Consider the following 26,701-nt stretch of genomic DNA (forward strand, 5'->3'; position numbering starts at 1 on the left):
AAAATTACTAATCTGAAAAAAACCATGGGTCAGGTCGTTAATTTTATTTTGGGTCAGAAAGTATATACGTGATGGTTCAAGCGGCAGAGGAGGCTTTGGGAAGGCTCTCTTGCTTCCGTGCATGATGATCGCGTGTTTTTCTTTTGCATCTCTGGGTTGAAATGTTAACGTGGGAGCTTCTCTGGTTTGAATGAGTTTATCACCTGTCTTACTGAAGATAAAGATACTTTGTGTACGTGCCTGACTCTGGAGGAGTAGGACAGGGTACGCCATCAGTGTGATGGAGTAGGGGCATCCCAGAGAGGTTGGGGTGCCCGGGACTTCTCGGCACCCCACGTGAGGAGCACCTCTGGTCTATGGAGTCCTTTCGCGGCCTGGGTAAAATGATATTAAATCCTTACATTATGGGGAACATCTTGGCATGTTAGTCTAGCCCAATAGATGAATTTTAAATGAGATGCAAGAAAAAAAATAAAGTTACTCTGTTTTTGTCATTTTCACCCTTAAAACTAAGTGTTTCCAAGTCTAAGATAAGTTTCTGTAAAAGAGCTGGGGCACCACTTTTGTAGGTTTTCAGAGTAATCCAAATCATTGAAAAACATATTTATCTGGTCATCACTAACTGTTAAAACCTGCCCAGAAGGACATCTATAGGAAACAGCCTCTTTAAGAATCACTTTCGAGGTCCATATATGATTTTTGTTACCGTCTGTAAAAATGGTCATGGCCTTTAAAGATGCCAATGTTTGGTTCTGATGAACTATATCTTCTAGTAGTTACTCAAGGTTAAAGTCAATACTAGCCCGTGGACAGATCAGAGATGAGACGAGGCTCCACATCGACCCACGAAGCTGGGAGGCACATGGCCAGGAGAGGCCCACATGTGACCACAGACATCCAGAGTTCCAGGGACCAGCCGAGTCACAGGAGTGGGGTGGTAAGATTTCGCAGAACTCTTTCCGACAGCGCAGAGTTGAGCACCGAACGGCTCTCGCTTAAGTGATATTTTAACGAACGATTCAGTGACAGACACACATGATTTTACCCCTACAGCCTTCATAAAACAAACAGGACAATGGGTAGGGAAGCAAGTTTCTTCAAAAACAAGCTGTATGCGTTGCGGGTAAGGGAGTGCGATATACCACCCTATCACAATACTTGGCTTCCTCTTTAGAGGCTGACAAAGCTTCTATGTTTTCTTAAGATCTCCCAGAAGCAAACAGACAATGCCGGAGTGGGGGGGAGGGGGGAGGAGGGGAGAGGAGGAAGCTAAACAATGATTTGCTAAATTTGAAAGAAACCCAACTTTTCACATGATACCAAACCTTTCCCGAACGCAACATTCTCTGCCCCGTTCTGTTCTCCAATTTTCCAGCTGGAGCCATCCCGAGCAAGTGGTGTCATCAGCTCAATTAAAAATACTTCCTTCGTCTTGGCTGTACAGTGGCCTGTGGGCTTTCTGCATTTTGGCTGGATTTTACCAAAAGGAGTGACTCAGCCTCTTACAAGCCTTTGCTGTGAGTGTTACTATAGCTGATGGCTACGGAAACCCCTTTCACATGGGCTCTTTCGGGACCAGGAGTTCAGCTAGGTAAACCCCTCAGTGTCTTCGGGAAACAGAACGGTTATTGAAGCTCCAACTATGTCGGTCGGGTTAAACTTTGACCAACTCAGGTGACCGGTCAGTCGAGCTCAAAACCTGGCGGAATACTTCGTATCAGCCGAGACCACACACCCAGATTCCTGGAGCATGTCTGGTGTTTGTAATCAAACATAACCCCAGAATGTTTGCTCTCCTAAGTAGTGGAGACACGTTCTTCTCAGTTGAAAGCTTTGTGTCTTACTCAACAAGGTCTGTATCTGAACTATGTTAAAGGTGCATAGTAAAGGGATGACATCACAGGGCTGCTTTGGTTCTTTGAGCTCTTGTGCTGAGCTGAAGTTGAGCAGTGACAGTGAGTCATGTCGTCTTGTGACCGGCCGGGCACTTTCCCAATCAGAGAGACTGTTGAGATCTTAGACAATAGAACCTGGGGTTGTTTGAAGAGGAGGGATCCACAGGACCCGTATGCTTGGTGACACCAGGCTTGTGTGAGTAACAAAATACGTTCCTATGCCTGCTGAATAGCAAAACGCCAATGATGAGGTAACACTTAGTAAGGCTGACTCATTTCCTCATTTGCAGATGAAAGGGATTGTTTGAGAAATGACTGTCTCACAGGTACAGGTGATGCGTGGTGAGTCTTTTTAAAGCAAGGCTGGCCATGACCTCGGCTCGTCAGTTATCGGGTCTGTTGAAAAGCACATTTTGTTAGGAAATCATGTCAGGGGTTAAAAGCCAGGTCCATTTCAGTCCTTAACGGTGTGAGGGGGGCTGATGTCAGACAATATTCACGAGAAAGAGCTCGTGTAAAGCTTGTACAAATCACGTGTCAAGACGGTTGAAAATTGAAAACAAAAATGTGGACTCAATGCAAGGTTTCTTTTTATCTTCCACCAGACATGTTTTACTGGTGAGGCCGCAGCTATTACCCTGGACATCTGTGTAGGACATCTGTGGGCGGGTGCTGAATGGCCCCCTCCGTAGGTAGGGACGTCCCGATGGTACAGGGGCTGTGGGATTTCCAGCCGTGTCCTGTTGACTTGAGCCCGCTTGGCAGGCACTGCCATCATGGGAAACCGAGAACCCCCCTCCTCCCTGACTCGCTGTAATCTCCTGGGCTTTATAATCAGGCTGCCTTTACAAACACATTCCTCAAAGCTACTTTGGAGCGTACTTATTTTTAAAAATACGAGAAGCCTGTTGGGAGAAAAACATTAGATCAATGCGTTCCTCCCCCAAAGTCATAACTCTTTCCTTCCTGGCGTAGATTTTACTAGGAGGTTACCAAAATGGCAATAAGCTCTCTGAAGAGGATTTTGTTATTTTCATTCATTTGTAACGTGTGACTTGCCCTCGACCGCCTCCTTCCCTACTTGGTGTGCCTTCTTTTGAATTCTCGTGTAATTTCAAAGGTCGTACAACTCTTTTTGTTGTCGGGAAACCACAGATTGTGAAACACGTTAAATGGAGCACATTTAAAAATAACCTCGCCTTTTCTGCCGTTTGGGTAAGGCCGTTTGCTTGTTTGGGGTTGCTAATGGGAATAAGTGACCATGTGTGGAATACCTCCAGCGCCAGCTTGTTTGCTCAGAGGAAAGAATTCATTGAATGGCCATAGACTACATTCCAGAACGTTAGCCAACCACTTTGCAAAAGTGTACTGTTGGGTCACAGCAAAGCTCTCCAGCACTCCTCAAAAAGCAACGGCAAAGGTCCGCCCAGGGGACAGAGATCTCGTTGCAGGACATCCATATGAGCTCTCCTAGCAAGAATTTTTATTAGTGGTTCTTGCCTCCTCTTGGTTTCCTGATAAAAGGCTATTGGAATTTTTAGTCTCTGGGAATCCACGGGACTCTATTTTTTTTTTTTGTTTGTTTTTTTGAAGTTACCTCCTACGTTTTGCGATTAATTCTCCCAAAGAGCTCAAGCTAAATATTGTGATGCAGGGTGGAGGCAGGGATAATTTCAGATACTTCGGGGCCTAGAGTAGATTCGTCGCGTGGTATTTGTCTCCTTCCTCGCGCACAGAACACAATGCGAGGGCTCAGCATTTGGAATCTGAGAATCTGCAGAGCCATCTCGTGGGTCTCCAGAGAGGACGACAACGAACTTGGGGGGTGGGATGCTGCACGTCCCGACTCCCCCCCCCCCCCCGTTTATCTTTTTGAGGAATTGGGCAACTCTACTTTGATCTGCTTTCAGACAAGAGTTCTTTTTAGCACGAGTGGATAAATACATGCATTTCAAGGTTGTTTAGAAGGGAATGTCAAAGCCGACAGAGAAAGAGGCCGACGCACCTCATCTGGCCGTTCACAAGAGGAGTCAGGGCAGGGTGACGAGCCGGTCTGTCGAGGTGGCTCCTCCTCTGGATTCTCAGCACAGAACGGATCCTGTGCTGGTGCCTGGTATGCCCAGGTGGAGTCCGGACCCCGTCCTCTGCCCTCTTTCCCCCGTCCCTTCCTCTTGACCGTCTCTGTGCTATGTGGCCTTACAAGTGGTGGGACTCTGCAGGAAACCCACTTTCTGTGATGGGGACGGCTAAGGCGGCAGGTTCAGTCTCTCCCCGTGAGACCTCCCCGCCCCGGTGATGGTGACCTCTTCTCCCGAGCCAGTAAGCCCGAGATCCCGAGAGCCAACTTTCTTCCCTTCCCAACCCCACCACTCCCCCTTCCAAAGAGCAAATGGGCCTTCTCGGCGGCCCTCAGATTTGTCCACCCCAGCCTGCCCGTCCCCACGGCCACCGTCCTATTTTGGGCCTTCCCTATGTCAGGCCCATCTGTCTTCCCAACGTCTTCTTGCTTGGGCCACACTCCTCCCTCCGGCTCTTGTGAATGCTTCACATGACGGCCAGATGGGTCCTCAAATGCTGCTTCGAAAGTGTCACTTTTCTAATAAAAATCTTTCCCCCTTGTCTCAGGGTATTTGAATCCCGCTGACTCATTTATCTATTAGTTTACTCAATGAATATCAAAGCACTGCTCTTTCATTGTTGACCATGGTGTGCATAGAGCGGCCTGAATACAACCATTTTAACTCGACATACAAAGCCGTTTTAAATGTAAGGGCCAACGATGCCCTTCCTAGATGACGAGGACCAGGAGATACTTAGAGCACACGTCCGCGACACCCGTCAACCATCCTTCCTTCAAACCAGAGTGAGCAGCTGTGTGCCAGGGGCTGTGTCCCCTTGCGAGTGTGTGCTTGCGAGTGCATATTTCAGCAAGGGGCTGAGGGGGAGAATCCCGTCTGTCTTCCACGAGCACATAAGCCTCTGTAGGAGATCTCTCCCGTAGAGCAATCAAGTAATAAAGAACGACAACAAATGAGTTAGCTCATAGCTAACAATACAGTCTCTGGAAATCACATGTGTGTGAAGACAGAGATTATAACTCCCGTCTCTTTCATCTTTTCTGGGGGGTCATTTCGAGTTGTTTGGGTGAAAAACAAAGGCCCATCGAGGGCACGTGAACAAATTCTGGGGCTGGGGCCACCGGAAATCAGACTCCGAGGGTTTTGCACCCTGCAGTGTGACAGTAGTGGCCTCTGAGAAACGTGCACTTCATGCCTCTGAAGGAGACAGCCCAGACTCACTGTCGTGCAACCCGCATGACACTGACCCAGCTCTTCCGTGGCCCCCTCCAGCCCACGGGACTGCTGCAGACTAAATCACGTCCCTCCACAATTTACAGGTTGAAGCCCTAATTCCCAGTGTGACTGTATTTGGAGATGGGCCCTCTAAAAGGGTGTAATTAACATTAAATGAGATTATAAAGGTGGGACCCTGATCCAATATGACTGGAGTCCTTACAAGAAGAGGAAAGAACACCAGAGAGTTCTCTCTCACCCTCCTCCCTGTGAAGACACAATGAGAAGGAGGTGGTCTACAAGCCAAGAAGAGAGCTCTCCCCAGAACCTGGCCATGCTGGCACCTTGATCTTGGACTCTCAGCCTCTAGAGCTCCGGGAGATAAATGTCTGTGGTGTAAGCAGCCCGTCTGTGGGGTTCTGCTCTGGTGGCCCAAGCCAAGACAAGGTGTCTTCAACCACCATTACAAGGAGGGTGCTGGCAATGTTTTTCCCTCTTTGTCTCTGCTCCGTGGTGCTCTGGGATCCCCCACGGCGTGTGTGTTCTTACCTGCCCACCTTGATTAGAAGCCCTGCTGTTAGGACTCCAGGAATGGGTCATGTAATTATTTGTACCCTGGGGGACTAGCCAGATATGTTCTTCACACTATGAAAAGTAATATTTGTTGCCTGATTAACTGGTCTGCCAAATGACTAGCCAAGATGTACCTGGGTGTGCTGAAACAGTTTGTTTTTACTTTGGCTTCAGGATCGGCAACGAAATATTGAGAATATTCTGCACACAATTCTGGCTATTTTGAGATTTGAGAGTTGTTTATTTTCTCCTGGAATGATCCAGAGAGTTAGCTCAGTTCTGCCCTCCAACTGGCGTATAGACATAAAATAGGGCATCAGACACCAATTTCTATGAAAGGCTCACTTTAATTTTCTTTGAACGGGGAGTGTTTTATCAATAAAATTAAAACCCCCATTTCCATTCTCTGGTACTTGACCAGGGAGCTTCATCCTGAAGCCCTTTCTTTAAAATTATCCCATCTTGGGGCGCCTGGGTGGCTCAGTAGGTTGAGCGTCCGACTTCGGCTCAGATCACGATCTCGCGGTTCATGAGTTCGAGCCCCGCGTCGGGCTCTGGGCTGATGGCTCAGAGCCTGGAGCCTGCTTCCGATTCTGTGTCTCCCTCTCTCTCTGCCCCTCCCCCGTTCATGCTCTGTCTCTCTCTGTCCCAAAAATAAATAAACGTTTAAAAAAAAAATTAAAATAAATAAATAAATAAATAAATAAATAAATAAATAAAATTATCCCATCTCTTCTTAGTACAAAAAGGGAAAATACCTTTCCCTTTCACGGTGTTCCTTTCTTCATCCTGCATGAAATTAATTTCAAAGAAAGGAGGTGAACCCTTTGGCGCAATAGCAAGATTTTCAATTAACAGCAATAACCTGGACTGGATCAGAAAATAAAGCCATGTGGGCTGAAGCCACCCAGGATGGACACTTTTTAATTGTTCTCACAGATAGTGCACGTGCGTCGTAAAATAACCCCCAAAACCATTTTCATGTGCATTTCTAACCTAACATGACCCCGTGCGTGGTGCGTGATCCAACTGCTTGATGTGGGGCCACTGAAGCATGAGTTACCTTTCTGTTCAATTTCAAAAGTGATCTTTCATTCAGACCGCGTGTTAGGAATATTTTGCTTATTCGACAGTGATGTTCAGACATTTGTTATCCGCGAAGTTAACCGTTTCTATCTGAGCTTGGCAAATACATTTTTTAAAACGGTTCTGACACTATTTCATTAAATTACAACATCTGGGTCTAACGGCCACACGGCAAGCTAGTTGGGTGATGTCGCATGCCTGAGCCCCACCTCACAGATACCTGGTGCCTTCGGCTCAGGCTCCAGAAGTAAAGGAAGGGAAAGCATTGACTTCACTGCTTCAGTAATTGTAACGACTGTCCCCTTCGTCAGCAAGGCCAAACTGGCACTTGCAAAATGATCAGGACTGTTGATGTTATAAACGTTTTGCTCGGACTGTTTACCTAGTTAATTGCCTGGAAAACCTCTGTGTTGTCAACTTCCCCCTTTCCGAAATTACTCTACATAACTTCATGCCGTTGGGGTAACTTTCAGCTGCAAGTTACAGAGGGTACAATGAACAGAGATATTCACAATTGACCTCGTATTTAGTTCACATAAAGTTAAGTGCCAAGGAGGAGGATCTGGGGCTGACGGAACCTCTCAGTAACATCTTCAAAGATCCAGTATCGTTTTTCAATTTCTGATTCATCATCTCTGCTTTGTAGTTTTTATTCTCATGGTTCTAGGATGCTTGCTGCCTGTCCAGGCAGCTCCAGGTTCAGATTAGGAAAAGGGGGGAGATTGTTGTTCAATAGGCATAAAGTTTCACTTATGTAAGATAAATGAGCTCTGGAGATCTGCTGTACAACGTTATGTCTGTAGTTAGAAATACTGTGTCGTGCGCTGAACAAAGGGAGAGGGTAGATCTCACATTAAGTATTCTTACACCAATAAGAAAGAAAGTGAGAAAGGGAGACGGAGAGAGAAGAAGGAGGAGGAAGAAAGAAAGGGTGAACAGGGGCACTAAGAAACTTAGGAGGTGATAAGTATGTCCATTACCTTGATGGTAATCAATTATATAATTGAGTTATCAATTATTACTCAGTAAAGCTGTTAAAAGAGGAGAAGAGGGGCACCTGGGTGGCGCAGTCGGTTAAGCGTCCGACTTCAGCCAGGTCACGATCTCGCGGTCCGTGAGTTCGAGCCCCGCATCAGGCTCTGGGCTGATGGCTCGGAGCCTGGAGCCTGTTTCCGATTCTGTGTCTCCCTCTCTCTCTGCCCCTCCCCCGTTCATGCTCTGTCTCTCTCTGTCCCAAAAATAAATAAAAAACGTTGAAAAAAAAATTAAAAAAAAAAAAAAAGAGGAGAAGAGTCCAAAGATTTCTCCTGAAGAAACTTTCCTTTTTATCTGTTATCTTTTATCTTTTTTTTCTTTTTTTTTTTTTTAAACACATTTGGAAAGTATAGTCCTCCCAGGAAAGTCTGCCTACCTCTCACGATTGCGAACTTTGCCGTATGTCTGCGCCCCAGTTCAAAGGAGGCTTGGAGTCAGCTTTCTGGTCTGGACAGTGACTTGCATGGTTTCTGGGTAGCAAATCCAGCCCTCTGCCATAGCGTCTTTCATGTATGTGTTACGAGAGGCATCACAGAAAGTCAAGTTGTGGGTTCATCTCATTATTTGTTGACCTCACCCAAACAAAATACCAATAGAGAAAACAATGCCTGATGATTTTTTTTCTAATTTACTAGAACTAAGCATAAAATGAAATAAGCCACGTGGGACTCAAATTCTGTGCTATCTATCACCCACTAGCTGCATGATCTAGGCAAGATGCTTCCTGCCTATCATACTTGGTTTCCACGTTGGTAAAAATGAGATTATGCACTTGGTAGATTTCTGCAGGAACGGCCCAGTGCATTGCTCCTTTGGTATGAATTCCTCTTCTACATTGAACCTAGGCTTCACCCAGATTTTCTTTGGCCAGTCAGACATCAAACTACATGAAACAAGCAAGCAGAACACAACACACAATGGACAAGCTTGTGCAGGGGGCGAGGGCGGTGCGTTGGAGATTCCATTCTGTGAAGACGCTTGGCAGGAAAGACCTTCTGGAAAGACAGGCACAGATCATAGCCGTCCCCACTGAGCCCAACGTCTTTCCAACCTACAAGCTAAACGCAGCTGCGTGTGTAAGCACAGGCTAGACCTGCAGAAGGTCTGAGCAATAGACCCACAGATATGCTGAAGGACTGCAGGCACTGTTGGGTTAGGTCACGAAGCTCCGTGGCAGAACAAGGTTACTGATATTCACCAACTTTCCAATGGGATGATTTGCAAGGATTGCGAGATCCCGGGCACAAAGCAAGCACTCAAAAATACTGGTTGTTACTACTGTTGTTGTCATTGTGATTTTCATCGTACCCCATAGATCTGTGAAAAGGTCTTGTCAATTAGAAAGAAAAAAAACCCCTGCAGATGCCATCTTAACACCTGCAATCTGTTTAGCATCCTGTGCTGTGGGGTTTTCCTTTAAGAAGATTATATCCCGGCTAATCCATTTAAGATAAAGAGACAATGCGTTTGTTACCACAGGCTATAAATAAATAATAAGGAACCCGACTCTATGAAACATGTCAAATAAGTGAACATTCGGAGAATCAGGACATAATGGAGGTTTTCAGGGAACACTTTGTAAAACGTATCTCTCGGTCAGGGTCTTGAATGGAGGGAAATATTTCAAAAACGTGGATGCTAATGATACTGTTAATATCTACCTTTGTTGAGAGCTTCTTGTGTTCCGGATGTGAGACTAAGCACTTCAAAAGCAATTTCAGATTGTATCCTTACCGTAGCCTTATGAGGCGGTTTGATGCTACCCTAGTTTACAGACAGGGGCACAGCATGGGAGAGAAATTAAGAAATTTCCTGATCTAATACTGCCCTTCTGGTCAGTAATGGAGCTGAGATTTGCTGCCACGGTCGCCTGATTCCGGACCTAATGCTCTTTCTCTTTGCGCAGAGGCTGGCAGAGAAATTAAATGTATTTATACTCTTCAGAAAACTCACTTAGAAGTTGGAGGGAGACTTGATTGTTACCATTGCCACAAGTCTACCTTGAAGTATATTCTGAAGGGTCCTGAGTAAATGTATTAGCAGAAAGTAATTTTTGTGAATAAAAGGCATGTATTGTTCTAAAGCAAAAGAATAACAATACAGCAAAATCTTGGATTATGAGTAACTTGTTCTGGGAGCGTTCCACAAGATGAGCAAACATTTCTAATACGTTTTAACCTGATAAACGAGCGATGTCTTGCAATACGAGTCGTATGTGACGCTGAACGTCACGTGATCACAACTGAGTCTACGGCTCTTCCCTCTCTCTCTCTGTCTCTTTGCGGGATTGTGAGTGATCGTCTCCCATGCTCAGATGCTCGGTCTCAGGCCGTGGTGTTTGGCAGAAATCAGTGATTTTTCAGAATGATGGAAGGTGCCCACACCGGCACTGGTATGTTTTTGTCACTTCGGAGCACCTAGGGACAGTCCTTTGCTTTTCCAGACAAGAGTAAGCTTAGGGATGCTCTGCTTCCTTCTAGGTCAGGCTGCCTGCAGATAGAGACCCTTTCCTCTGCTGCCTTATTGCCAGTTACATTCAATACAGTACATGACAGGAGTTTATTAATACTACACTGTAGTCAACACCCATTAGTGATAGTGAAAGTCGTCCTACACAATAATCCTCTCTCTTGTCTCCCTCGTACCAGCCACGAAGGTTTTCAAAGGGACGTGCAGGTTAATTTGTTTATTCTCCTTTATATTTTGTATTTTCTTTATTATTTTGTGTTATTTAACAGTATTGTAATCATTTTTATGTGAATGTTTTTGAGCGATGGAGCAAATCATCTGACTTTCCATTATTTCTTATGGGGAAATTCACTTTGACAGACAAGTGTGTGATTACAAGCATGTTTCTGGAACAAATTATGCTTGCAAACCAAGGTTTTACTGTAGCTAGCATGTATATAGTGTTTACTCTGGGCCAGGAACTGATCCAGTGTTTTATGCATTTGGTAACTTTTTTTTCCCTCCCAACCAACATGTAGGTTCTTTTATTTTCCCCACTTATAGGTAATATAACGAGATTCAGAGACGTGAAGTCACTCTCCAAGGTCACAGAACTTTAAAAATGTTGGGTCAGTGGTGGGAATCCAGGCCCTCAAGCCCCATGCAGCTGAAAGACTGCTCCACACACGGTATGAGCCCTTCTAGACCTGAACTCAAACATCAGAGGAAGGAGAAAGTGAAAAGTCAAAGCTTGTGCATGCCTAGCTTCAGAGACTGGGGGTTTCTTTGTTACTACAGCATGATGTAGCTCGTCCTGACTGATACAAGTGGCCAGTCAGAAGGCATAACATTCCCACTAAAGGAGCTATTCTCATTTTTATTTTATCCCACTATCCCATTTAATCCTGTTTCTTCTTGAACCCAGTCTTCCCACTAAGGTATGTCCTATCAGTTTCATTTTACTGATGAGTAAAATGAAGCTCAGAGAGGTTCAGAAACCTTTCCGATGATCCACTGAAAGCAGCAGAGTTTGGATTTGAAGTCAGTTCTGTCTGATGCCAAAGTCCCTGAAGCCTAAAGTTGTAGAGATCAAGGTGGCCTTTAAAGTTACTTAGTAAAGTTACTTCAAGTCCTAGAAAAGTTTTGGCAATCTAATGTAATTCACATAGCAGGGACAAAATTTCCTCCGCAAAATTCTTCTAGTGTTGCCAAGAACTTATAGCAGAAATAAAATTACATTTGTTAAAAATAATGGTGTTTAAATGCCTGAAATAGAGTCTTTTAAGGCATTAAAACTCATGCAATTTGTATTTAGCCTTTCTAGAAGCCAGTTAAGATGAATACCTGCTTTTGTTTTTAAAAGTGTTTACATGTATAATATACATCCCCCAACCCAGTCCAGTTTTCTTGCTCTTTGGTAAAAACACATTTATTTTTTTTTTAAGTTTTTTTATTTACTTTTGGGAGAAAGAGAGAGAGAGAGAGAGAGAATGAAAGAGAGGAGACAGCAAGTGAATCCTAAGCAAGCTCCGTGCTGTCAACACAGAGCCCAACATGAGACTCGATCCCACCAACCATGAGATCATGACCTGAGCCGAAATCAAGAATGGATGCTTCACCAACTGAGCCCCCCAGGTGCCCCAAAAACACATTTCCAAATGATCCTTAGGAATGATTCTTTTTCCTTTGTTGGGATTTCATGGAGCACAGGGAAGAGGAAAGGCAAAAGAGTGGATCACCGGGGGGACCACCACGCTTCGCATCACACAGATAAGAGCGAAGTTTTGCAAATTACTTCGGCTGGATCCCTGCCACGACTGTCCACTGTTGTAAGGCACGATCCAACCAATGGTTCAGGTCAGAATCCAACTTTGACATGAATTGTCTGAATAACTGCCTCGGCACTCCACTTCCCCCGAACATGTAAAAAGCCACAGAGTGTTTTATTATGTTCAGTTGACCGATCAAAATGGTCATCCCCAAAACTCAGTAACTCCGTGGATAATGTGATACCAGGGACAGTCAATTGAATGCACGGCACGATCGATTTCTCCAAAGGCTAAATTTAGGAGTCTCAGGACAGCTTTTGCCTGCGTCTTCAAACCTGTGGAGATAACTCCAGAGGCCCAGTCTGTGGATGCTTCTTAGTGGTAGCTGGAGATTAATCTGGGGAAGGCTGCTTCTGGTAAAAACAGACAAACAAAACGTTGAAGTATGATTCTCAAGCCACGAGACTGACCATCTTGCGTAATGAACTCCATCTGAATGCATTTCCAAAAGAGGAATTTCCTGATTCTTTTCCATTATATCTTTTTTAATTTTGAACTATGTGCCTATATTAAGATAATGAAAAATTAAGGTTAAATTAAGCACATTTTTGGATTACATGTAGACGGATCTCACACACACACACACACACACACACACACACAAACGCACACAAGTATTTTTATTACTGCAGGAGGAAACACACTTTTGGATGCAAAAAGTCATGTGTGTTTTATTTTACTTATACGCTGCGTTTCTTACTTTCTTGTCAACCCGTTGTACTAGCACACATACTCCCTTATCTCCCGGAAATGTTACCGTTCACTCAATGGGAAATTAATTGCCCCCTGCTCCATGCATGAGGCACGAGTGTTCTGGGGCATAGTGTAGGTCAGAGGCCACTTTCTATCCCTTTAATTGTGTCCTCACGATTGGAGCTAACTGAGGCAAACAACAATGTCACGGGACTTACAGTAAGTCCACGAATCCAGAGATTTCTTCCTTCTGCCCAAGCAGCTTGTCCACCAGCTGCCAACGTCCTGTCTGAGCAGCTGCCCTGTGCCCCCAGCCTGCACCTGTGCCTTGCTCCACACCCCCTGCCCTCAGTGCCCTGCGTTCCTCCTGCTTCCATGAGTCCTACGGGTTTCCTCCCGGCCCTTCACGATTTCCCGCTCACTGTTCCTGGTAATTGGAGCCTTTTGCTTCTTTGCAGATGGGAGAGTGCCCACTGGCATTTACTGGCACAGTGAGGACAGCGCTGCGACATGATCTGCACTTGGCCACTTGTGTGGGATGTGGGGCAATGGCCACCAGGTGATGACTGGGCTCTAGGGACCGCGTGTCCCCTCCAGCCTGACAACTAATAGGCATGGATGCTGTGTACTTTCTGCATTGATATCATTGGACATAGTCGTTTTAACCTCGACCGAGTCTTATTATTTCACACTTTTTGAAATACAATATTAATATAATTTGTTGCTATTCTCTAAGGGACACTTATTATGTGGGGATTCTAGTATGTTTTACCAATGTAGTTGTTATAATGGCCTGCAAGTGCCTTGATTTTAAAACCTTATTTGCCAGGTCTTTTGAGAGCTGGCTATAACCTGAGATTATTCTCATAATGGACTGCTTATATAATGTGCTTCCTAAAAGCCAAGTGGTACTTATCACCTGGTTTTGCATATTGAGCGACATTTCTAGCTTGGTATTAATAATCCAACATTACAATAAAAATAATAATTACAGGGATTTTTTTTGCATATTGAGCGACATTTCTAGCTTGGTATTAATAATCCAACATTACAATAAAAATAATAATTACAGGGATTTTAAAATTCATTACAAATCTCCTTAAGCCCGGGTGAACTCATTAACTCTTAAATGAAAAAAAAAATGGAATTAAAAAAAACAAAGACTTGACTTTATTCTGCCTGATGTGATGACTTTGAGGAAGAAGGAGAAGTAGAAGTGGGTTCTGCGACCCTCAACTCCGGGGTTAGACCTGCTACACTGACTGCTTAAAATAGTCTGGGATCTGGGGCGCCTGGGTGGCTCAGTTGGTTGAGTGTCGGAATCTTGATTTCGGCTCAGGTCAAGGTCCCAGGGTCGTGGGATCGAGCCCCATGTCGGGCGCTGCACTGAACGTGGAGCCTGCTTGGGATTCTCTCTCCCTATCTCTCTCTCTCTCTCTCTCTCTCTCTCTCTCTCTCTGCCCCTCCCCCCCACTCACATGCACTCTCTCTTAAATTAAAAAATATATACTAAAAAAAAATAGAAGCAGACAAGAAGCCTGCCTATCAGCTCTGAGTCAAACTGGTGGCCATAAAGGAGAGCTTTCTGCCTCTGCCCTCCTGAGGGAGGTGAAAGGAAGAGAATAAGAAAGCATCATAGAGGAACCCCCAAATCGCAAACAAAACGTGCAAACAAGCTGGCATTTTTAAGCAGTTCGAGACCTGTCAAGATAGGCTTCCTGTCCCGTTTTTGCCTTCACGATGTTGGCGTCTCGGTCGGCAAAGGCCCTATGGGTGTGAATTCAGTGATTTGCAGGATTTGGGGACATCTCCTCGGCATAACCTTTTCCACGTGTAATGGGTTGGATGGTGTCGAATTCATACACTGAAGTCCTGGTCCCACTACCTGAGAACGTGACCTTATTCGGAGATAGAGTCTTTTCGCGGGAATGAAGTTAACAGTTGTCACTGGGGTGATCCCCACCTGAGCGGTGTCCTTACAAGAAGGGGGTGCCCTCGGAGGGAGAACGCCAAGTCGAGATGAAGTCTGAGGTGGGGGTGAGGCAAAGAACGCCGAAGTTGGCCAGGACGCCACTGGACGCAGGAGAGGGGTCTGGACCAGGCAGGCCCTCCCTCAGAGCCTCAGTAGCAACTAGCCCTGGATCTCAGACCTCTGGGCTCCAGAAGTGCAGGGACAACACATCTGTGTTGTTTTTGTATGGGTCTTTGTTCCGGCCGCCGTAGCAAAGTAAGTCCTTAGGTCTACACAGGAGCTAAGTCATACCCGAGGTAGTCATGTCCCATCCAGAGCTTACAGCGAGCGACCCCATGAAACACTTAGCAATGGTAGGAGACAAATCACGGTCTGAAGGCCACAGGGCAATTCAGAAACCACAAATGCTGTTGGATTCACACGACAGGAGATAAGTAGAGACGGACACCTCCAAGGAGCACCATGCAAGCCGTGGGCATGGTCCAGAGCAAGAAAGCTGAGCCCAGGGTCTCAGAGATGAAAGTTGGCGGCCAAAGCCGAGGCAAAGCATATCGTGTGTCCTCACGGGCGACGGGAAGAGACTTAAACTGGGTAGAAATGAACTCCCACGTAGGCAAGGTGCTTTCATGTTGTGGGGGAGGAGAAGGTCCCTTGTCACACTCAAACTTTCCAGGAGAACGTGCATTCACTCTACACTGTATCCCACTTCAAACATCAAAGAAAAGCAAAAATGCCCAATTTCCTTTTGTTATTTCCATATACCTCTATAATGAGGGTAAAAATGTAAAAGTGCCGTGTAGGAAATACCCAGGGGAGCATCCTTATTGGGGATGACTTTACCATTTACAATCATTAAAGAAAAGTGGATTTCATCCATAAAGATGAGAACATTTATTGCCATTGGTAGAGCTTATCTAAATTCAAATTCCTTTTCAACGCTCGATCCCAAGTCATATGAAAAAAACCATCTAATAATTGACTTAGATTTCCTTTACATATAGCTCTGACCTGTTTTTTTGAGAGCTTTTCCCATCTGCTCATTTTCTATCAATGGACGCGACACTTGCTCATATCTGCTCAGATTATAGTCCGTGCCACCCTCCCAACAGCTCATTCAAATCTTTTACGGTGCAGGATACAACATCACTGTAGTTTTATTTTCCTCTAAGGAAATTCCCAACGTGTAAGTCTAAATATCAACGGTAGTAAGGAAAGCAAATAGGGTAAGACCACAATGGAAATTTGACTCATCCCGAAACTTCACAAGTTGTAATACGCCCCGAAAATAGTTAGTTGTCCCTAATGCTTGGCAAGATTTCTTCTTAGATCTTCTGGGATTGTGAAATACACTGCAAATACTCCACTGTTCTTTAAACGTCTTGGCTTGCTGGGGCCGGTGGGCACCTGAGACGGCATCTGTAGTTGGTCTACAGCATGGCCACCCTTGCATTACTGCCCTGTGTACCTCCGTCTGCACGAGGAAGAAACGGGAGCTTCATCCAGGCCACGTGTGTGAGTGAAGGATATCCGTTGCACTGTTTCACTTACTGAGTTAAAAGTGAAAAGCAGGGAATTCTATTGCCATTTCAGTAATGAAAAACGTAGATAGAAAGGTTGACGTCGTATTTTAAAATGGGCATTGGAGTAAGTGGGTAGAGATTTGATAAAGTAAGAATCCGCTTGTGGTGTGCTCTTGGTTTGGGGGTAGATTCCCACGGTTCATTGCTTCCATACAACACCCAGTGCTCATCCCAACAAGCGCCCTCCTCGGGGCCCAGCCCCCACTTCCCCCTCTCCCCCTCCCCCCCATCAACCCTCAGTGTGTTCTCTGTGTTTAAGAGTCTCTTACGACTTGCCTCCCTCCCTCTCTGTTTGTAACTATTTTTTCCCCTTCCCCTCCCCCATGGTCCTCTGTTACCTTTCTCAAATTCCACCTATGAATGAAAACATATGATATCTGTCTTTCTCTGCCTGCCTTATTTCACTCAGCGTAACACCTTCCAGTTCCATCCACGCTGCTGCAAATGGCCAGATTTCATGCTTTCTCATTGCCAAGTAGTTTTCCATTGAATACATGAACCACATCTTCTTTATCCATTCATTACAGATGGACATTTGGGCTCTTTCCATACTTTGGCTACTGTTGATAGTGCTGCTATAAATAGCAAACTTGACAATAAATTATATTAAAAACTTTTTTTAACATTTATTTATTTTTGAGAGGCAGTGGGAGCAGTGGTTGTGATTTGCATTTCCGTGATGAGGCGGGATGCTGAACAAATTTTTATTTACCACCTGACCGTTTGTCTTTTTTGGGAAAAAAAAAAACGTCTATTCTGCTCCCTTAACTGCTTTTTAATAGGGTCATTTATTTAGCTAGTTATTTACCTATAACTCAGTAGCCTATACCTCAAAAAATATTCTTTATACGCTTTGACTGTTAATGCCTTCCTTCTCCAGCATATTCTTTGCAAATATTTTCTCGCATCCTGTAGGTTGTCTTTTCAGTCATTCTTTTGCTCCGCAGAGGAAACTTTGTGGTTTGATGTAGTCCCACTTGTTTATTTTTGCTTTCGTAGCCTGTCCATTTGGTGTCCTGTCATGCGATGTGTTGAACACGGAGGCTAAGCAACCATCAGCTATTCTGGAGCTCTGTCGGAGGGCTCCAGGCTCTGCTCGATGAACAGCAAGGATGGGAGGCATTGAGGACGGTAGTGCAGGTAACCGTCTGACATTTGACTTTGGGCCAGCAGCGGTTTCCACTTAGTTCCTGCTCCCTGCTGTGGTGCTAATTAGCTCATGGTCGCTAGCTAATGTAGGCATAGCTTATTCCAAAGGAATCAAGCCTTACCTGTAATTCAGAAACAGCCCTTAAACCCAACCACGTTCTTTTCTTATATTTTTGTGAAACACGTTTGTTGCAAGTTGGGTGACATAACTAGACCCAGCTCATATGAATGCTAACTGGCGGCTGTGACTCTAATGTTAACACTCTCAGCAGAGGTTTCTAAACATTTTGGGGACGCAGCCCCCATCAGTGAAAAGTTTTCCATCATAAATATCCAAAGACGTTGTTTTTTTCTTTGTAAGTCGTGGAGATGGAAATCTTCTAATATATCTTAAGCATTTAAAAAGATATACAGAGGGCCCCCCGGATGGCTTGGTTGGTTAAACATCTGACTTTGGCTCAGGTCATGATTTCACAGTTCATGGGTTCGAGCCCCGCATTGGGCTCTGTGCTGACAGCTCAGACCCTGGAGCCTGCTTCTGATTCTGTGTCTCCCTCTCTCTCTGCCCCACCCCTGCTTGCACTCTGTCTCTCAAAAATGAACAAATGTTAAAAAAAAAAAAAAAAAAAAACACAAATACAATGCCCACCTTGGGGCACCTGGGTGGCTCAGTCTGTTAAACGTCCCACTTCGGCTCAGATCATGATCTCACGGTTCGTGGGTTCTAGCCCTGCATCAGGCTCTGTGCTGACAGCTGGGAGCCTGGAGCCTGCTTCAGATTCTGTGTCTCCCTCTCTCTCTGCACCTCTTCTGCTCTCACTCTGTCTCTCTCTGTCTCAAAAATAAACAAACATTAAAAAAAATTAAAAAGTTATACCGACACATCAAATTAAAACACGAATCAGATAAGCATATACGTGAAGGGATATTCACACCCATGAGCACGTATCCATGCAGGTGCACACCCCGATTATGAGACCCCGGAGCAAATAGGAGAGCCGAGGGCTTCAGTGAGCGGCTCAGGGGGGAAAATGAAACAGTTCTTCCCTCTTGAAGACTCCAGCCTGAGTGAGGATGTTTCTTCCCCTACCGAAGTAAAGCCACACTGGATAAGAGTAACTTTTAAATATTCATTAGTATGATTCATTGTAATGTTTATGACTTTGAAATCACAAAGGATGAATTATTTTCTTCTAGGTAGAGCACAGCTACAAGATGTTTGCCATAATCACAGAGGGGAAGTAATGGATTTTGTATTAGGGCACATCAGTGAGATTGCGGGCATATATTCATGCATAAATCTCTGAGGGGAGAAGATGGGGAGCAAGGTTTATCGATGACCTACCGCATGCCAGGCACGCTTCTAGATGGCTTAAACATGTTCAGAGAGATAGGGCTGTGCCACTTTCACATGAAATGTTTGGTACATAGCACGTGCTATTATTGTCTGTCTCACATAATTGCCAAAACGACGCACACCGTTAGGCACCAATATCCTTACTGTGTACAAGTGGGTCACCTAAGGATAAGAGATGTTTAACAACTTGGCCATGGCCACCCAGCAAAAGGTGGGGGAGGCCTTTCTGATTCCACAGCTACTTACCCTGGGTCTTCGTCTTTGGTTTTGTTGTTGTTGTTTTGTTTTGGTTTGGTTTTTGGGTGTTTTCTTCCCCACTGCTGCCAACTGGTTTTGTCACATCATATGGTGGATGTCATTCCTGTGGCCACACCCGCAGAACGGATCCCTTGAATCCCTTGTTGTTCCAGTGGGACAACCACGAAGCAGGCACTACAATTACATCCAAGCATCCAAAGCACGCTTTAAAATACATTACTTCTATTTCCCTACTTTTGTTGTGTGGGCAACAATGTGCTTAGGACGATTGCCTTTCAAGATCCTCTACCTGTCTTCTGTCCTCGGCAATCTGTATTAGTTCTCTATCGATGTATACAATCACCCCTAAGATGTAGTCAAATATACCAGCTACCTTTGTTTTCCAGGCAGAGGTCTCTCTCTTTACCAGGTTGTCAATATACTGTGTACATTATACTAGAGTTTTCCCTTTTATCACGTTTCCAAGGTCTTTTCTGTGTTATGGAAGAAACTTGAAAAATGTAATTTAATCGAATGAGCATGTAACCTTCCATGAAGTGGTTAGACCAGTTTAACAATTGCCTTCTGGTTGTTGTTTCTTTCTTTCTTTCTTTCTTTCTTTCTTTCTTTCTTTCTTTCTTTCTTTCATCTTTCTTTCTACCATGAAGAACAGAGCAAGGATAATATACCACTATGGACTGAACTGTGTCCCCTCAAAATTCACATCCTGAAGGCCTAGCCAACAGTGTGTCTGTATTTGGGATGAGTTAGGTTAAGTGAGGTGGGAGAGTGGGGCCCTGATAGGATAGGAGGAGACAGCAGAGAGCTCCCTCCCCTGCACCCAGTGAAACCAGGAAAGAGAGCTCTCACCAGACACTGGGTCTGTGCTCCGAGGGGATCTTGTTCTGACACCTCCAGCCTCCAGAGCTGCGAGGAATGAATGCCTGTTGTTTATAAACCACCTCATCTGTGGTGTTTTCTTACTACAGGCTGAGCCCTTGTGCATAACCACCCCCCCCCCATATCCTACCCTACATCTGCTCATGTTTTTGCTTCAATGTCCCATCAGACCTCACTTAAAAGCGTAAGTTCAAAGATAAAATAATTAAGAATTCAGGACACAGTAGCAGAGTATGGACAAGCCCGAGCCCTCCCGAGCTGGGGGGTCCCCTGTGATTTCACCGACCTCCTGCCCGCAGACCCGACCCTGGCCCTCACCAGCTTGCGGGTGTCCACGGCGCAAACAGGTGGGTGTTGCTCACTCTCATTCGTCCCCGCCAGGAAGTGCTCCTGGCACGCGGTGGATGTTCAGTCCGCGTCTGATGTTTATAATGTGTAATGTGATGTGTATAACACGTATCTGACTCTCAGCTCGACTTTAAAGAGGCTCTTTGATTAAAAACACTGTTTTAGTGGTTTGTTTCATAATTCTTTATTTATTGAGAAAGTAACCAGAGAATCACAGAAGTATAAAGCTGGAAGGAACTTTCTGTCTGGCAGTTTGGAAGGTCGCTTTTGCTTTCTACTTTTTGTGAGCAGCAGAGGCGATCCTGCGAGGGGCAGTTTGAAGGGGGCAGCTTGTTGGGCGAAGCGGAACCCTGACCCCCCCCCCCCGCCCGCCAACCACCACCACTCTGACCTCCCCAGGCCTCTCCTTCCTCAAAACATAATTCGCAAACCAGTGATCTGGTCCAAAGTGCTTATCTAAAATCTTCATTTATCTGTTGCCCTCTTAGGTATCTTCAAACATGACAGTGTTCCAAATTAAAACAAACAAAAACAGCATTGTCCACGGGCTTAAAAAATGCCAGGTTACACAGTCATGTTTGCACACGGATATTAGTTTGCTCACACCTCAAGGATCGGGAACTGGCAGCTGAGGAGAGAACGCGGCCCTGAGCCCCAGGACTGTTATATCCGACTCCTTCTGACCTTTCCGGGGCGATGGTGGTGGGCAGCTCACGGGATCACGACATCCCAGGGGGACCTGGCGGGTCTCGGGCTTTGCCCCAGTGAAAACAGCCTGTACCTTCCCCCCCATCCCTTGTTGGTGGTTTCACTTGTGTTACTATAGCACTCCTGTTACCCTGGCCCTTGCCTGTTAAAGGAGATCAGATCAGTTCGTGATCCAGTGAACTCCTTGAATCACGGCCAGGGGGTCAGGCGTCCTGTGGCCTCCTGTTGTTTCTAGTGTATTGCATTGTTGTGAGACGTGCTGATCTTTTTATAACTTGAGGGACCCACTCATGCCACTGTGGTGGAGTATTTCCTGGGGCCTGGCAGTCTAATCAATGTCAGGGGAATTGCAGAGGTAAGACGTGGTCATTAGCTTCCATTAGGACGCAAGGTAGCAGGAAATCCGTCACAAATGGAGGAGGAGTGTCTTCCAATTATGGTTTCAAAAGGTCCTCTCATTTAAAAAAACCTAATTTTCCATTAATTAAAAATTTTTTTTTGTGGGTTAAATATTATGTACAGGGCTTTAAAAAGTATTCTTTTCAGACCTCAAAATGTAATAAGTTAAACATACCCTTTCTGCATTTTTTCCCCATTTTAACATTTTTAGGAAAAGGAATTTGGCTTCTGAAACGCTATCAGAGTAAAGTTGAGTCAAAAATCAAAAACAGTTTTCAATGAATGTTATCGGTAAGTATAAATAGGTTACCAAAAAAATTTAAAAAAAAGATTATCATCTGGACAGTTAATGGAAAAAGAGAAGCTACCAGAAGATTCTAGAAAACACGGTGAAGGTTTTGAAAAGAGCGTAGAAGTCTTACCAGGAGACAGAAAATATATAACTGTGCTTGTTTTACCAAAAAAAAAAAAAATAATAATAATAAATAGAATTTCTCCTCCCTCCACCTCCTCACTCTATTCTTCTTAGAATTCATATGTTAAGTTTACATGGTTCCCCTTTCTGGTATCTTTATTTACAACACTGTCACTGTTTCCATAGTTATGCAGAATGTCTGTTTCCATAGCAACACTCTTGGTTTCCTAAACAAATAGTATCGCAGTGTTAATCTTGTTTCAGTGTTATTGTACTATGTTATTAGATACAAAATTCAAAAAATAATTTAAGCAGGGTTTGGAACTAGGTGGGCTGGGTTTATTGCTTGGTGCTTTCGATATTAAATTTCAATTTCATATTAAAATGCACATCCATTTGAAAAATCGTGGGGATTTTGCATAGTAAACACGATACCAATTTTATTCAGTAGTTATAAAACACCATAATTCAATAAGCGGCTGTTCTGATACCACAGCAGGGCACAGGGAGACGTTTACCATCTTCGGATTAAAGTGACGGTTTTTCAGTTGGCCTGGACGATTTAGCTTCCCCAAATCTCTAAAGTCGTTTATAACCTGCCCACAGCAATATTTCCCTTTGCCATTTTTGCATTTTAAGTAATTTCTGCGCGTTTTGCCTTTTATTTTGCCGCCCCCGAGGAGACGCTGTGAAATAGACTTCAAGGGAATTTTATTACTTCCTTTCTCTCCAACTGAAAAAAAAAGAGAGGGAGAGAAATTAGTGTTTTTGTGCTTTTGTCTTTAAATTTGCTTAGTCTTACCCTTCGATTCTTCTCTGGGGAGCAAATCGTTCGGACTCGTTCTGCAGTGGGGCTGTGTCTCAGCCCCAGCACCCCACAGGCGGGTTTAGGGAGCAGCGGGGGAGACTGCCAACGTGTGGGACAGACAAGGCCAGGGTGGGGATGTTGCTTTTATGTAACAGGAGCCAGAGGAGCCCTCCCACAGTCCCCCAGCGCTGCCATTTCCTGTCAGCTGTTTGGAGGAGGCCTGCTCCTCGGTGCCAGCCTGGGTCTCCTTGCCCCAGTCCCACTTAACCAGGCCCGCCTCTCACTCTCCCTCTGAGCACCCCTTCCTTTAAGAAGGTCTTTAAAGGACTTTCCCTTCCCGGTGTTAGCGGTGTTAGCGGGAGAAGGAATTGATATGCAAGGGCAGGTCATGATTTGCAAATGGGAAATAGTTTGTTTTGCTTTCTGGAGTCCATGAGGAACCAGAGGTGAGGTCGGAAAGCGGCCCTGGGGGCCAGGCCGGGGCATCTCACTCAGCTCGGGTGTCTCCGTGTCTCCTGGGCTGTGTGGCCCGTGGTCCCTGTTCCCAGGCTTCTCCGAGCCCTGCCTTCCTCACCTCTAAAATACCACCCACCCACCCTGCAGCCTGGTGGGGAGATTAGAGACACTGTAAAGAAACAGCATAGTAACTTGCTAAGTGCTAGCCTTGTCACCCGGGACTGATTTCCCCTTCTTTTTTTTTTTTTTTTTTTTGCTAATTTGAAGTTGGGGCTCAGAGACAGCCTGATTCCTCTGTAGGGCCACAGGCAGAGGTGCAGGTGGACAGAGCACTGGCCATGCGGCTCTCTCAGCTTTGTCCCCCCAGCCTCCCTGCAGCACACAGCTTGGGGTCTTGAGCTCAGAGGAGGTGAACTTTCAGACTCCAAGGAGCTGCCTCATCGTAGGTGTGGGAGGGTCTCCTCGATGAGCAGCAGACTCGTAGTACGGAATGTCCCAGAGAAGGGGTCCTTCCTGACCTCCGTCCCCCCACCCTAGCGTCCCTCAGCCTGCTGGCACAGCAGTCACCTGGGGACCTTGCTGAGATGCGGATTTTTGTTCAGCACATCTGGGTGGGGCTTCTGTGGGGCTGACAAGCTCTCAGGTAACACACAGCCTGCTGGTCCAGGGGACTCGAACGAGAAGGATCTAAACTCCCCGCAGCAGAGATTTTCTCAGATTTGTTAGGATCCCAGTTAGGGGCCAGTTCCCATAACACTGGGCCCTCAAGCTACTTTGGCTGGGGCACATTTGGGGTTCTTTTCCTAGGACAGGATCCAAGCCATCCATTCTCATTGAACTTGGCTTCATTGTAAGACTGAGGGACCGGGCTGCCTGGAATCTTCTGGGTCCTTTCCAGTGATCGAATGTGGCACATTTCCTTCCTTTAGAAGTGGAACGAACCAGGGAAGATGCAAAATTGCATCAAAACCGTTTGTCACCTGCCAAATTCTGTTCAGCTGATTTGAATCTTCCATGAGCCTAAGGATCCAGATGACTCAGTTGTATTAAGGAAAATGTACGACATCTATCAGAGTTGATTATCACAAATAGTTTAATACCCTGATTAGGAATTCAGGGATTTATTTATGAATGAGTTTAGAAGCTGGCTGTCTTATGCAATCATCAACAATTACGATATGCTTAACGTTTCAGAATTCTCTGAGAAAGTGCCTTCTCATTGCTTTTTGTTATGCTGGCGGTACAACAAGCTAAGTTTTCTTGGATAGTGTTGTGTTCGGTTTCTGTTCTCTTGTCCTTCAGAGCCCTGTTGGCGTTTTACTTGTTGTATGTTAATAGCAATGTTTCTTGAAAATGAACCTTTTCGTGGCATTTCGGTCTTCTCTGAGATTATATTTTTAAAGGAAATTGTATCTGAAAGGTCTAAAAAACACCCACCAGGGCTTTCTAGGGGATTTTATCACTTGTGTTTTCTTTGCTTATGATCTCATTGTCGAGGACCGTATACGCTTCTAAGAAGCAGGGGGTTGTGGTTTCTAATAAATAGATGCAAACAGAATTATTTTCATTTTTATTCATATGCCAAATATATTCACTCAACTGGCATTGACCTCATAATAAATCATGACGAATCCATTTGCCCTTCTCAAAAATAACAATACAATTGTAACAAAACCAATTCCCTTCGGAAAAGAAGGCAGCCCGTTTCCTCACAGTGCCTGGCTTGCCCTGGAAAATACTCCCAATTGTCAATGAAAAACTCACATAAACATATAAAAACTGTGGATGAAAACAGTATCATACTCACACAGTGAGGGGCAGAGGGCTCATGGAAATTAAGCACTTACTACCTGGCACATATCAAATGTTCAATAAGTATTAATTATTGCCATTATCCCTGACTTTTTAAAAAACATTTTTTAATGTTTATTTATTTTTGAGAGAGATAGAGAGAGACCAAGTGCAAGCAAGGGAGGGGCAGAGAGAGGGAGACACAGAATCCGAAGCAGGCTCCAGGCTCTGAGCTGTCAGCACAGAGCCCGTCGCGGGGCTCAAACTCATGAACCCGTGAGATCCTGACCTGAGCCAAAGTCAGACGCTCAACCGACTGAGCCACCCAGGTGCCCCCGTTATCCCTGACTCTTATCTCACTGTTTATAACCTCATCTCATTGTTTGTAACAAGCAGGATTGTGGCAGCCCACACTGTCCCCAACTCTGTGCATATGTTAAGATGTGAATGCATATATGTATATATAATTTTTTTCTATGAAGGAGGACTCTTTCAGAGATAATCATTTCAGATAGTTGTGGAAAACTTGACACAAGACAGTGGAAGGAAATAATGCAAAAATTCTCTGAAAGTCTACCATTACTATAATTTGAACATCCAACTCAAACAGATTTCTTAGGGTTGTCTGATCAGAGAGACTGTCCTATGGAAAATCTTGATTTATAAAGAAACTTTTTCAAATAAAAGAGTAGCGTATCTCAATGGAGAAAAAAGAACCTATGCTCGTAACACACACACGTACGAACGAATGTATATTCTTCGATGAGAAAGGCATATAAGCTTTTCCTCTAAGTGTATTGATTAAAAATTAATCTTACCCAGCTGTATGACTGCTTCTGCTATAAAGCACTAACATTAAAGTACTGTTTTCGCAGAACGAAGAGGGAGGAAAACTGAACAAACTGTTGGAGGTGAAGTCAACCTACCATTCTAAAGCACCAGAGTCAAGCATTCCATCGGATGGATGGTTTTCACTTACGGTGGGCCATTAAGTCATTCTCTTAGGGTCGTTCTGGGTAATCGCGAAGGGGCGTGTACAGGAAATTCTCCATTATTTTGTGGGGCTTTTCCATAGTTTATTTATGAAGGTGATGCTCACAGTATTTTCCCTGCATAAAGACACATCATGATAGACACCAGCTTTGTTAAAAATGCACAGCAGCAGTGGAAGGAGAACCTGGGGACCCTCATTGGAAGGAATAACAGCTGAAGGCATCCAGGAAAATGATTATGGACACTAACTCAGCTGTCAGGTACCTGGGTTCAAATCTGGGCTCCACCCTTCATGTCTGACTTGGAGAAAATTCCCTAGCTTCTCTGTGCCTCAGTTATTTACTGATCTTTGCAATCAGGATGTAATAGTACCTATTCCAAAAGGCTATTGTAGGAATGAGCATTACAGCATACACAGTGATTCGAGCAGTGCCTTATGCACAGTAATCAATACATGTTAGTGATTAGTGGAAAGTGAATCATGTCTCCTATAACTGCCATTAAGACCATTAATCATACTTCAGCGCAGGTCATGATCTCACGGCTTATGAGTTCGAGCCCCGCGTCTGGCTCTGTGCTGACAGCTCAGAGCCCGGAGCCTGCTTTGTATTCTGTGTGTGTGTGTGTGTGTCTCTCTCTCTGCCCTTCCGCCGCTCATGTTCTGTCTCTCTCTGTCTCTCATAAATGAATAAATGTTAAAAAAAATTTTTTTAAAGGCCATTAGTCATATACAACA

The 26,701-nt window shown here is 44.8% G+C and overlaps 1 long non-coding RNA gene across 1 annotated transcript; it reads left to right on the forward strand.

Annotated features, from left to right (window-relative positions):
* The first annotated feature begins 1,222 nt into the window (after nucleotides 1-1,222).
* Nucleotides 1,223-26,504, forward strand: LOC122223810. The gene is made up of 4 exons (XR_006204493.1): nucleotides 1,223-2,091; nucleotides 10,895-11,019; nucleotides 13,311-13,411; nucleotides 25,848-26,504. It is a non-coding gene; the product is annotated as an uncharacterized LOC122223810 (long non-coding RNA).
* The last annotated feature ends 197 nt before the right edge of the window (nucleotides 26,505-26,701 follow it).

This window comes from Panthera leo, chromosome B4 (genome assembly GCF_018350215.1).
Source record: "Panthera leo isolate Ple1 chromosome B4, P.leo_Ple1_pat1.1, whole genome shotgun sequence".
In the NCBI taxonomy this organism is placed as follows: Eukaryota; Metazoa; Chordata; class Mammalia; order Carnivora; family Felidae; genus Panthera; species Panthera leo.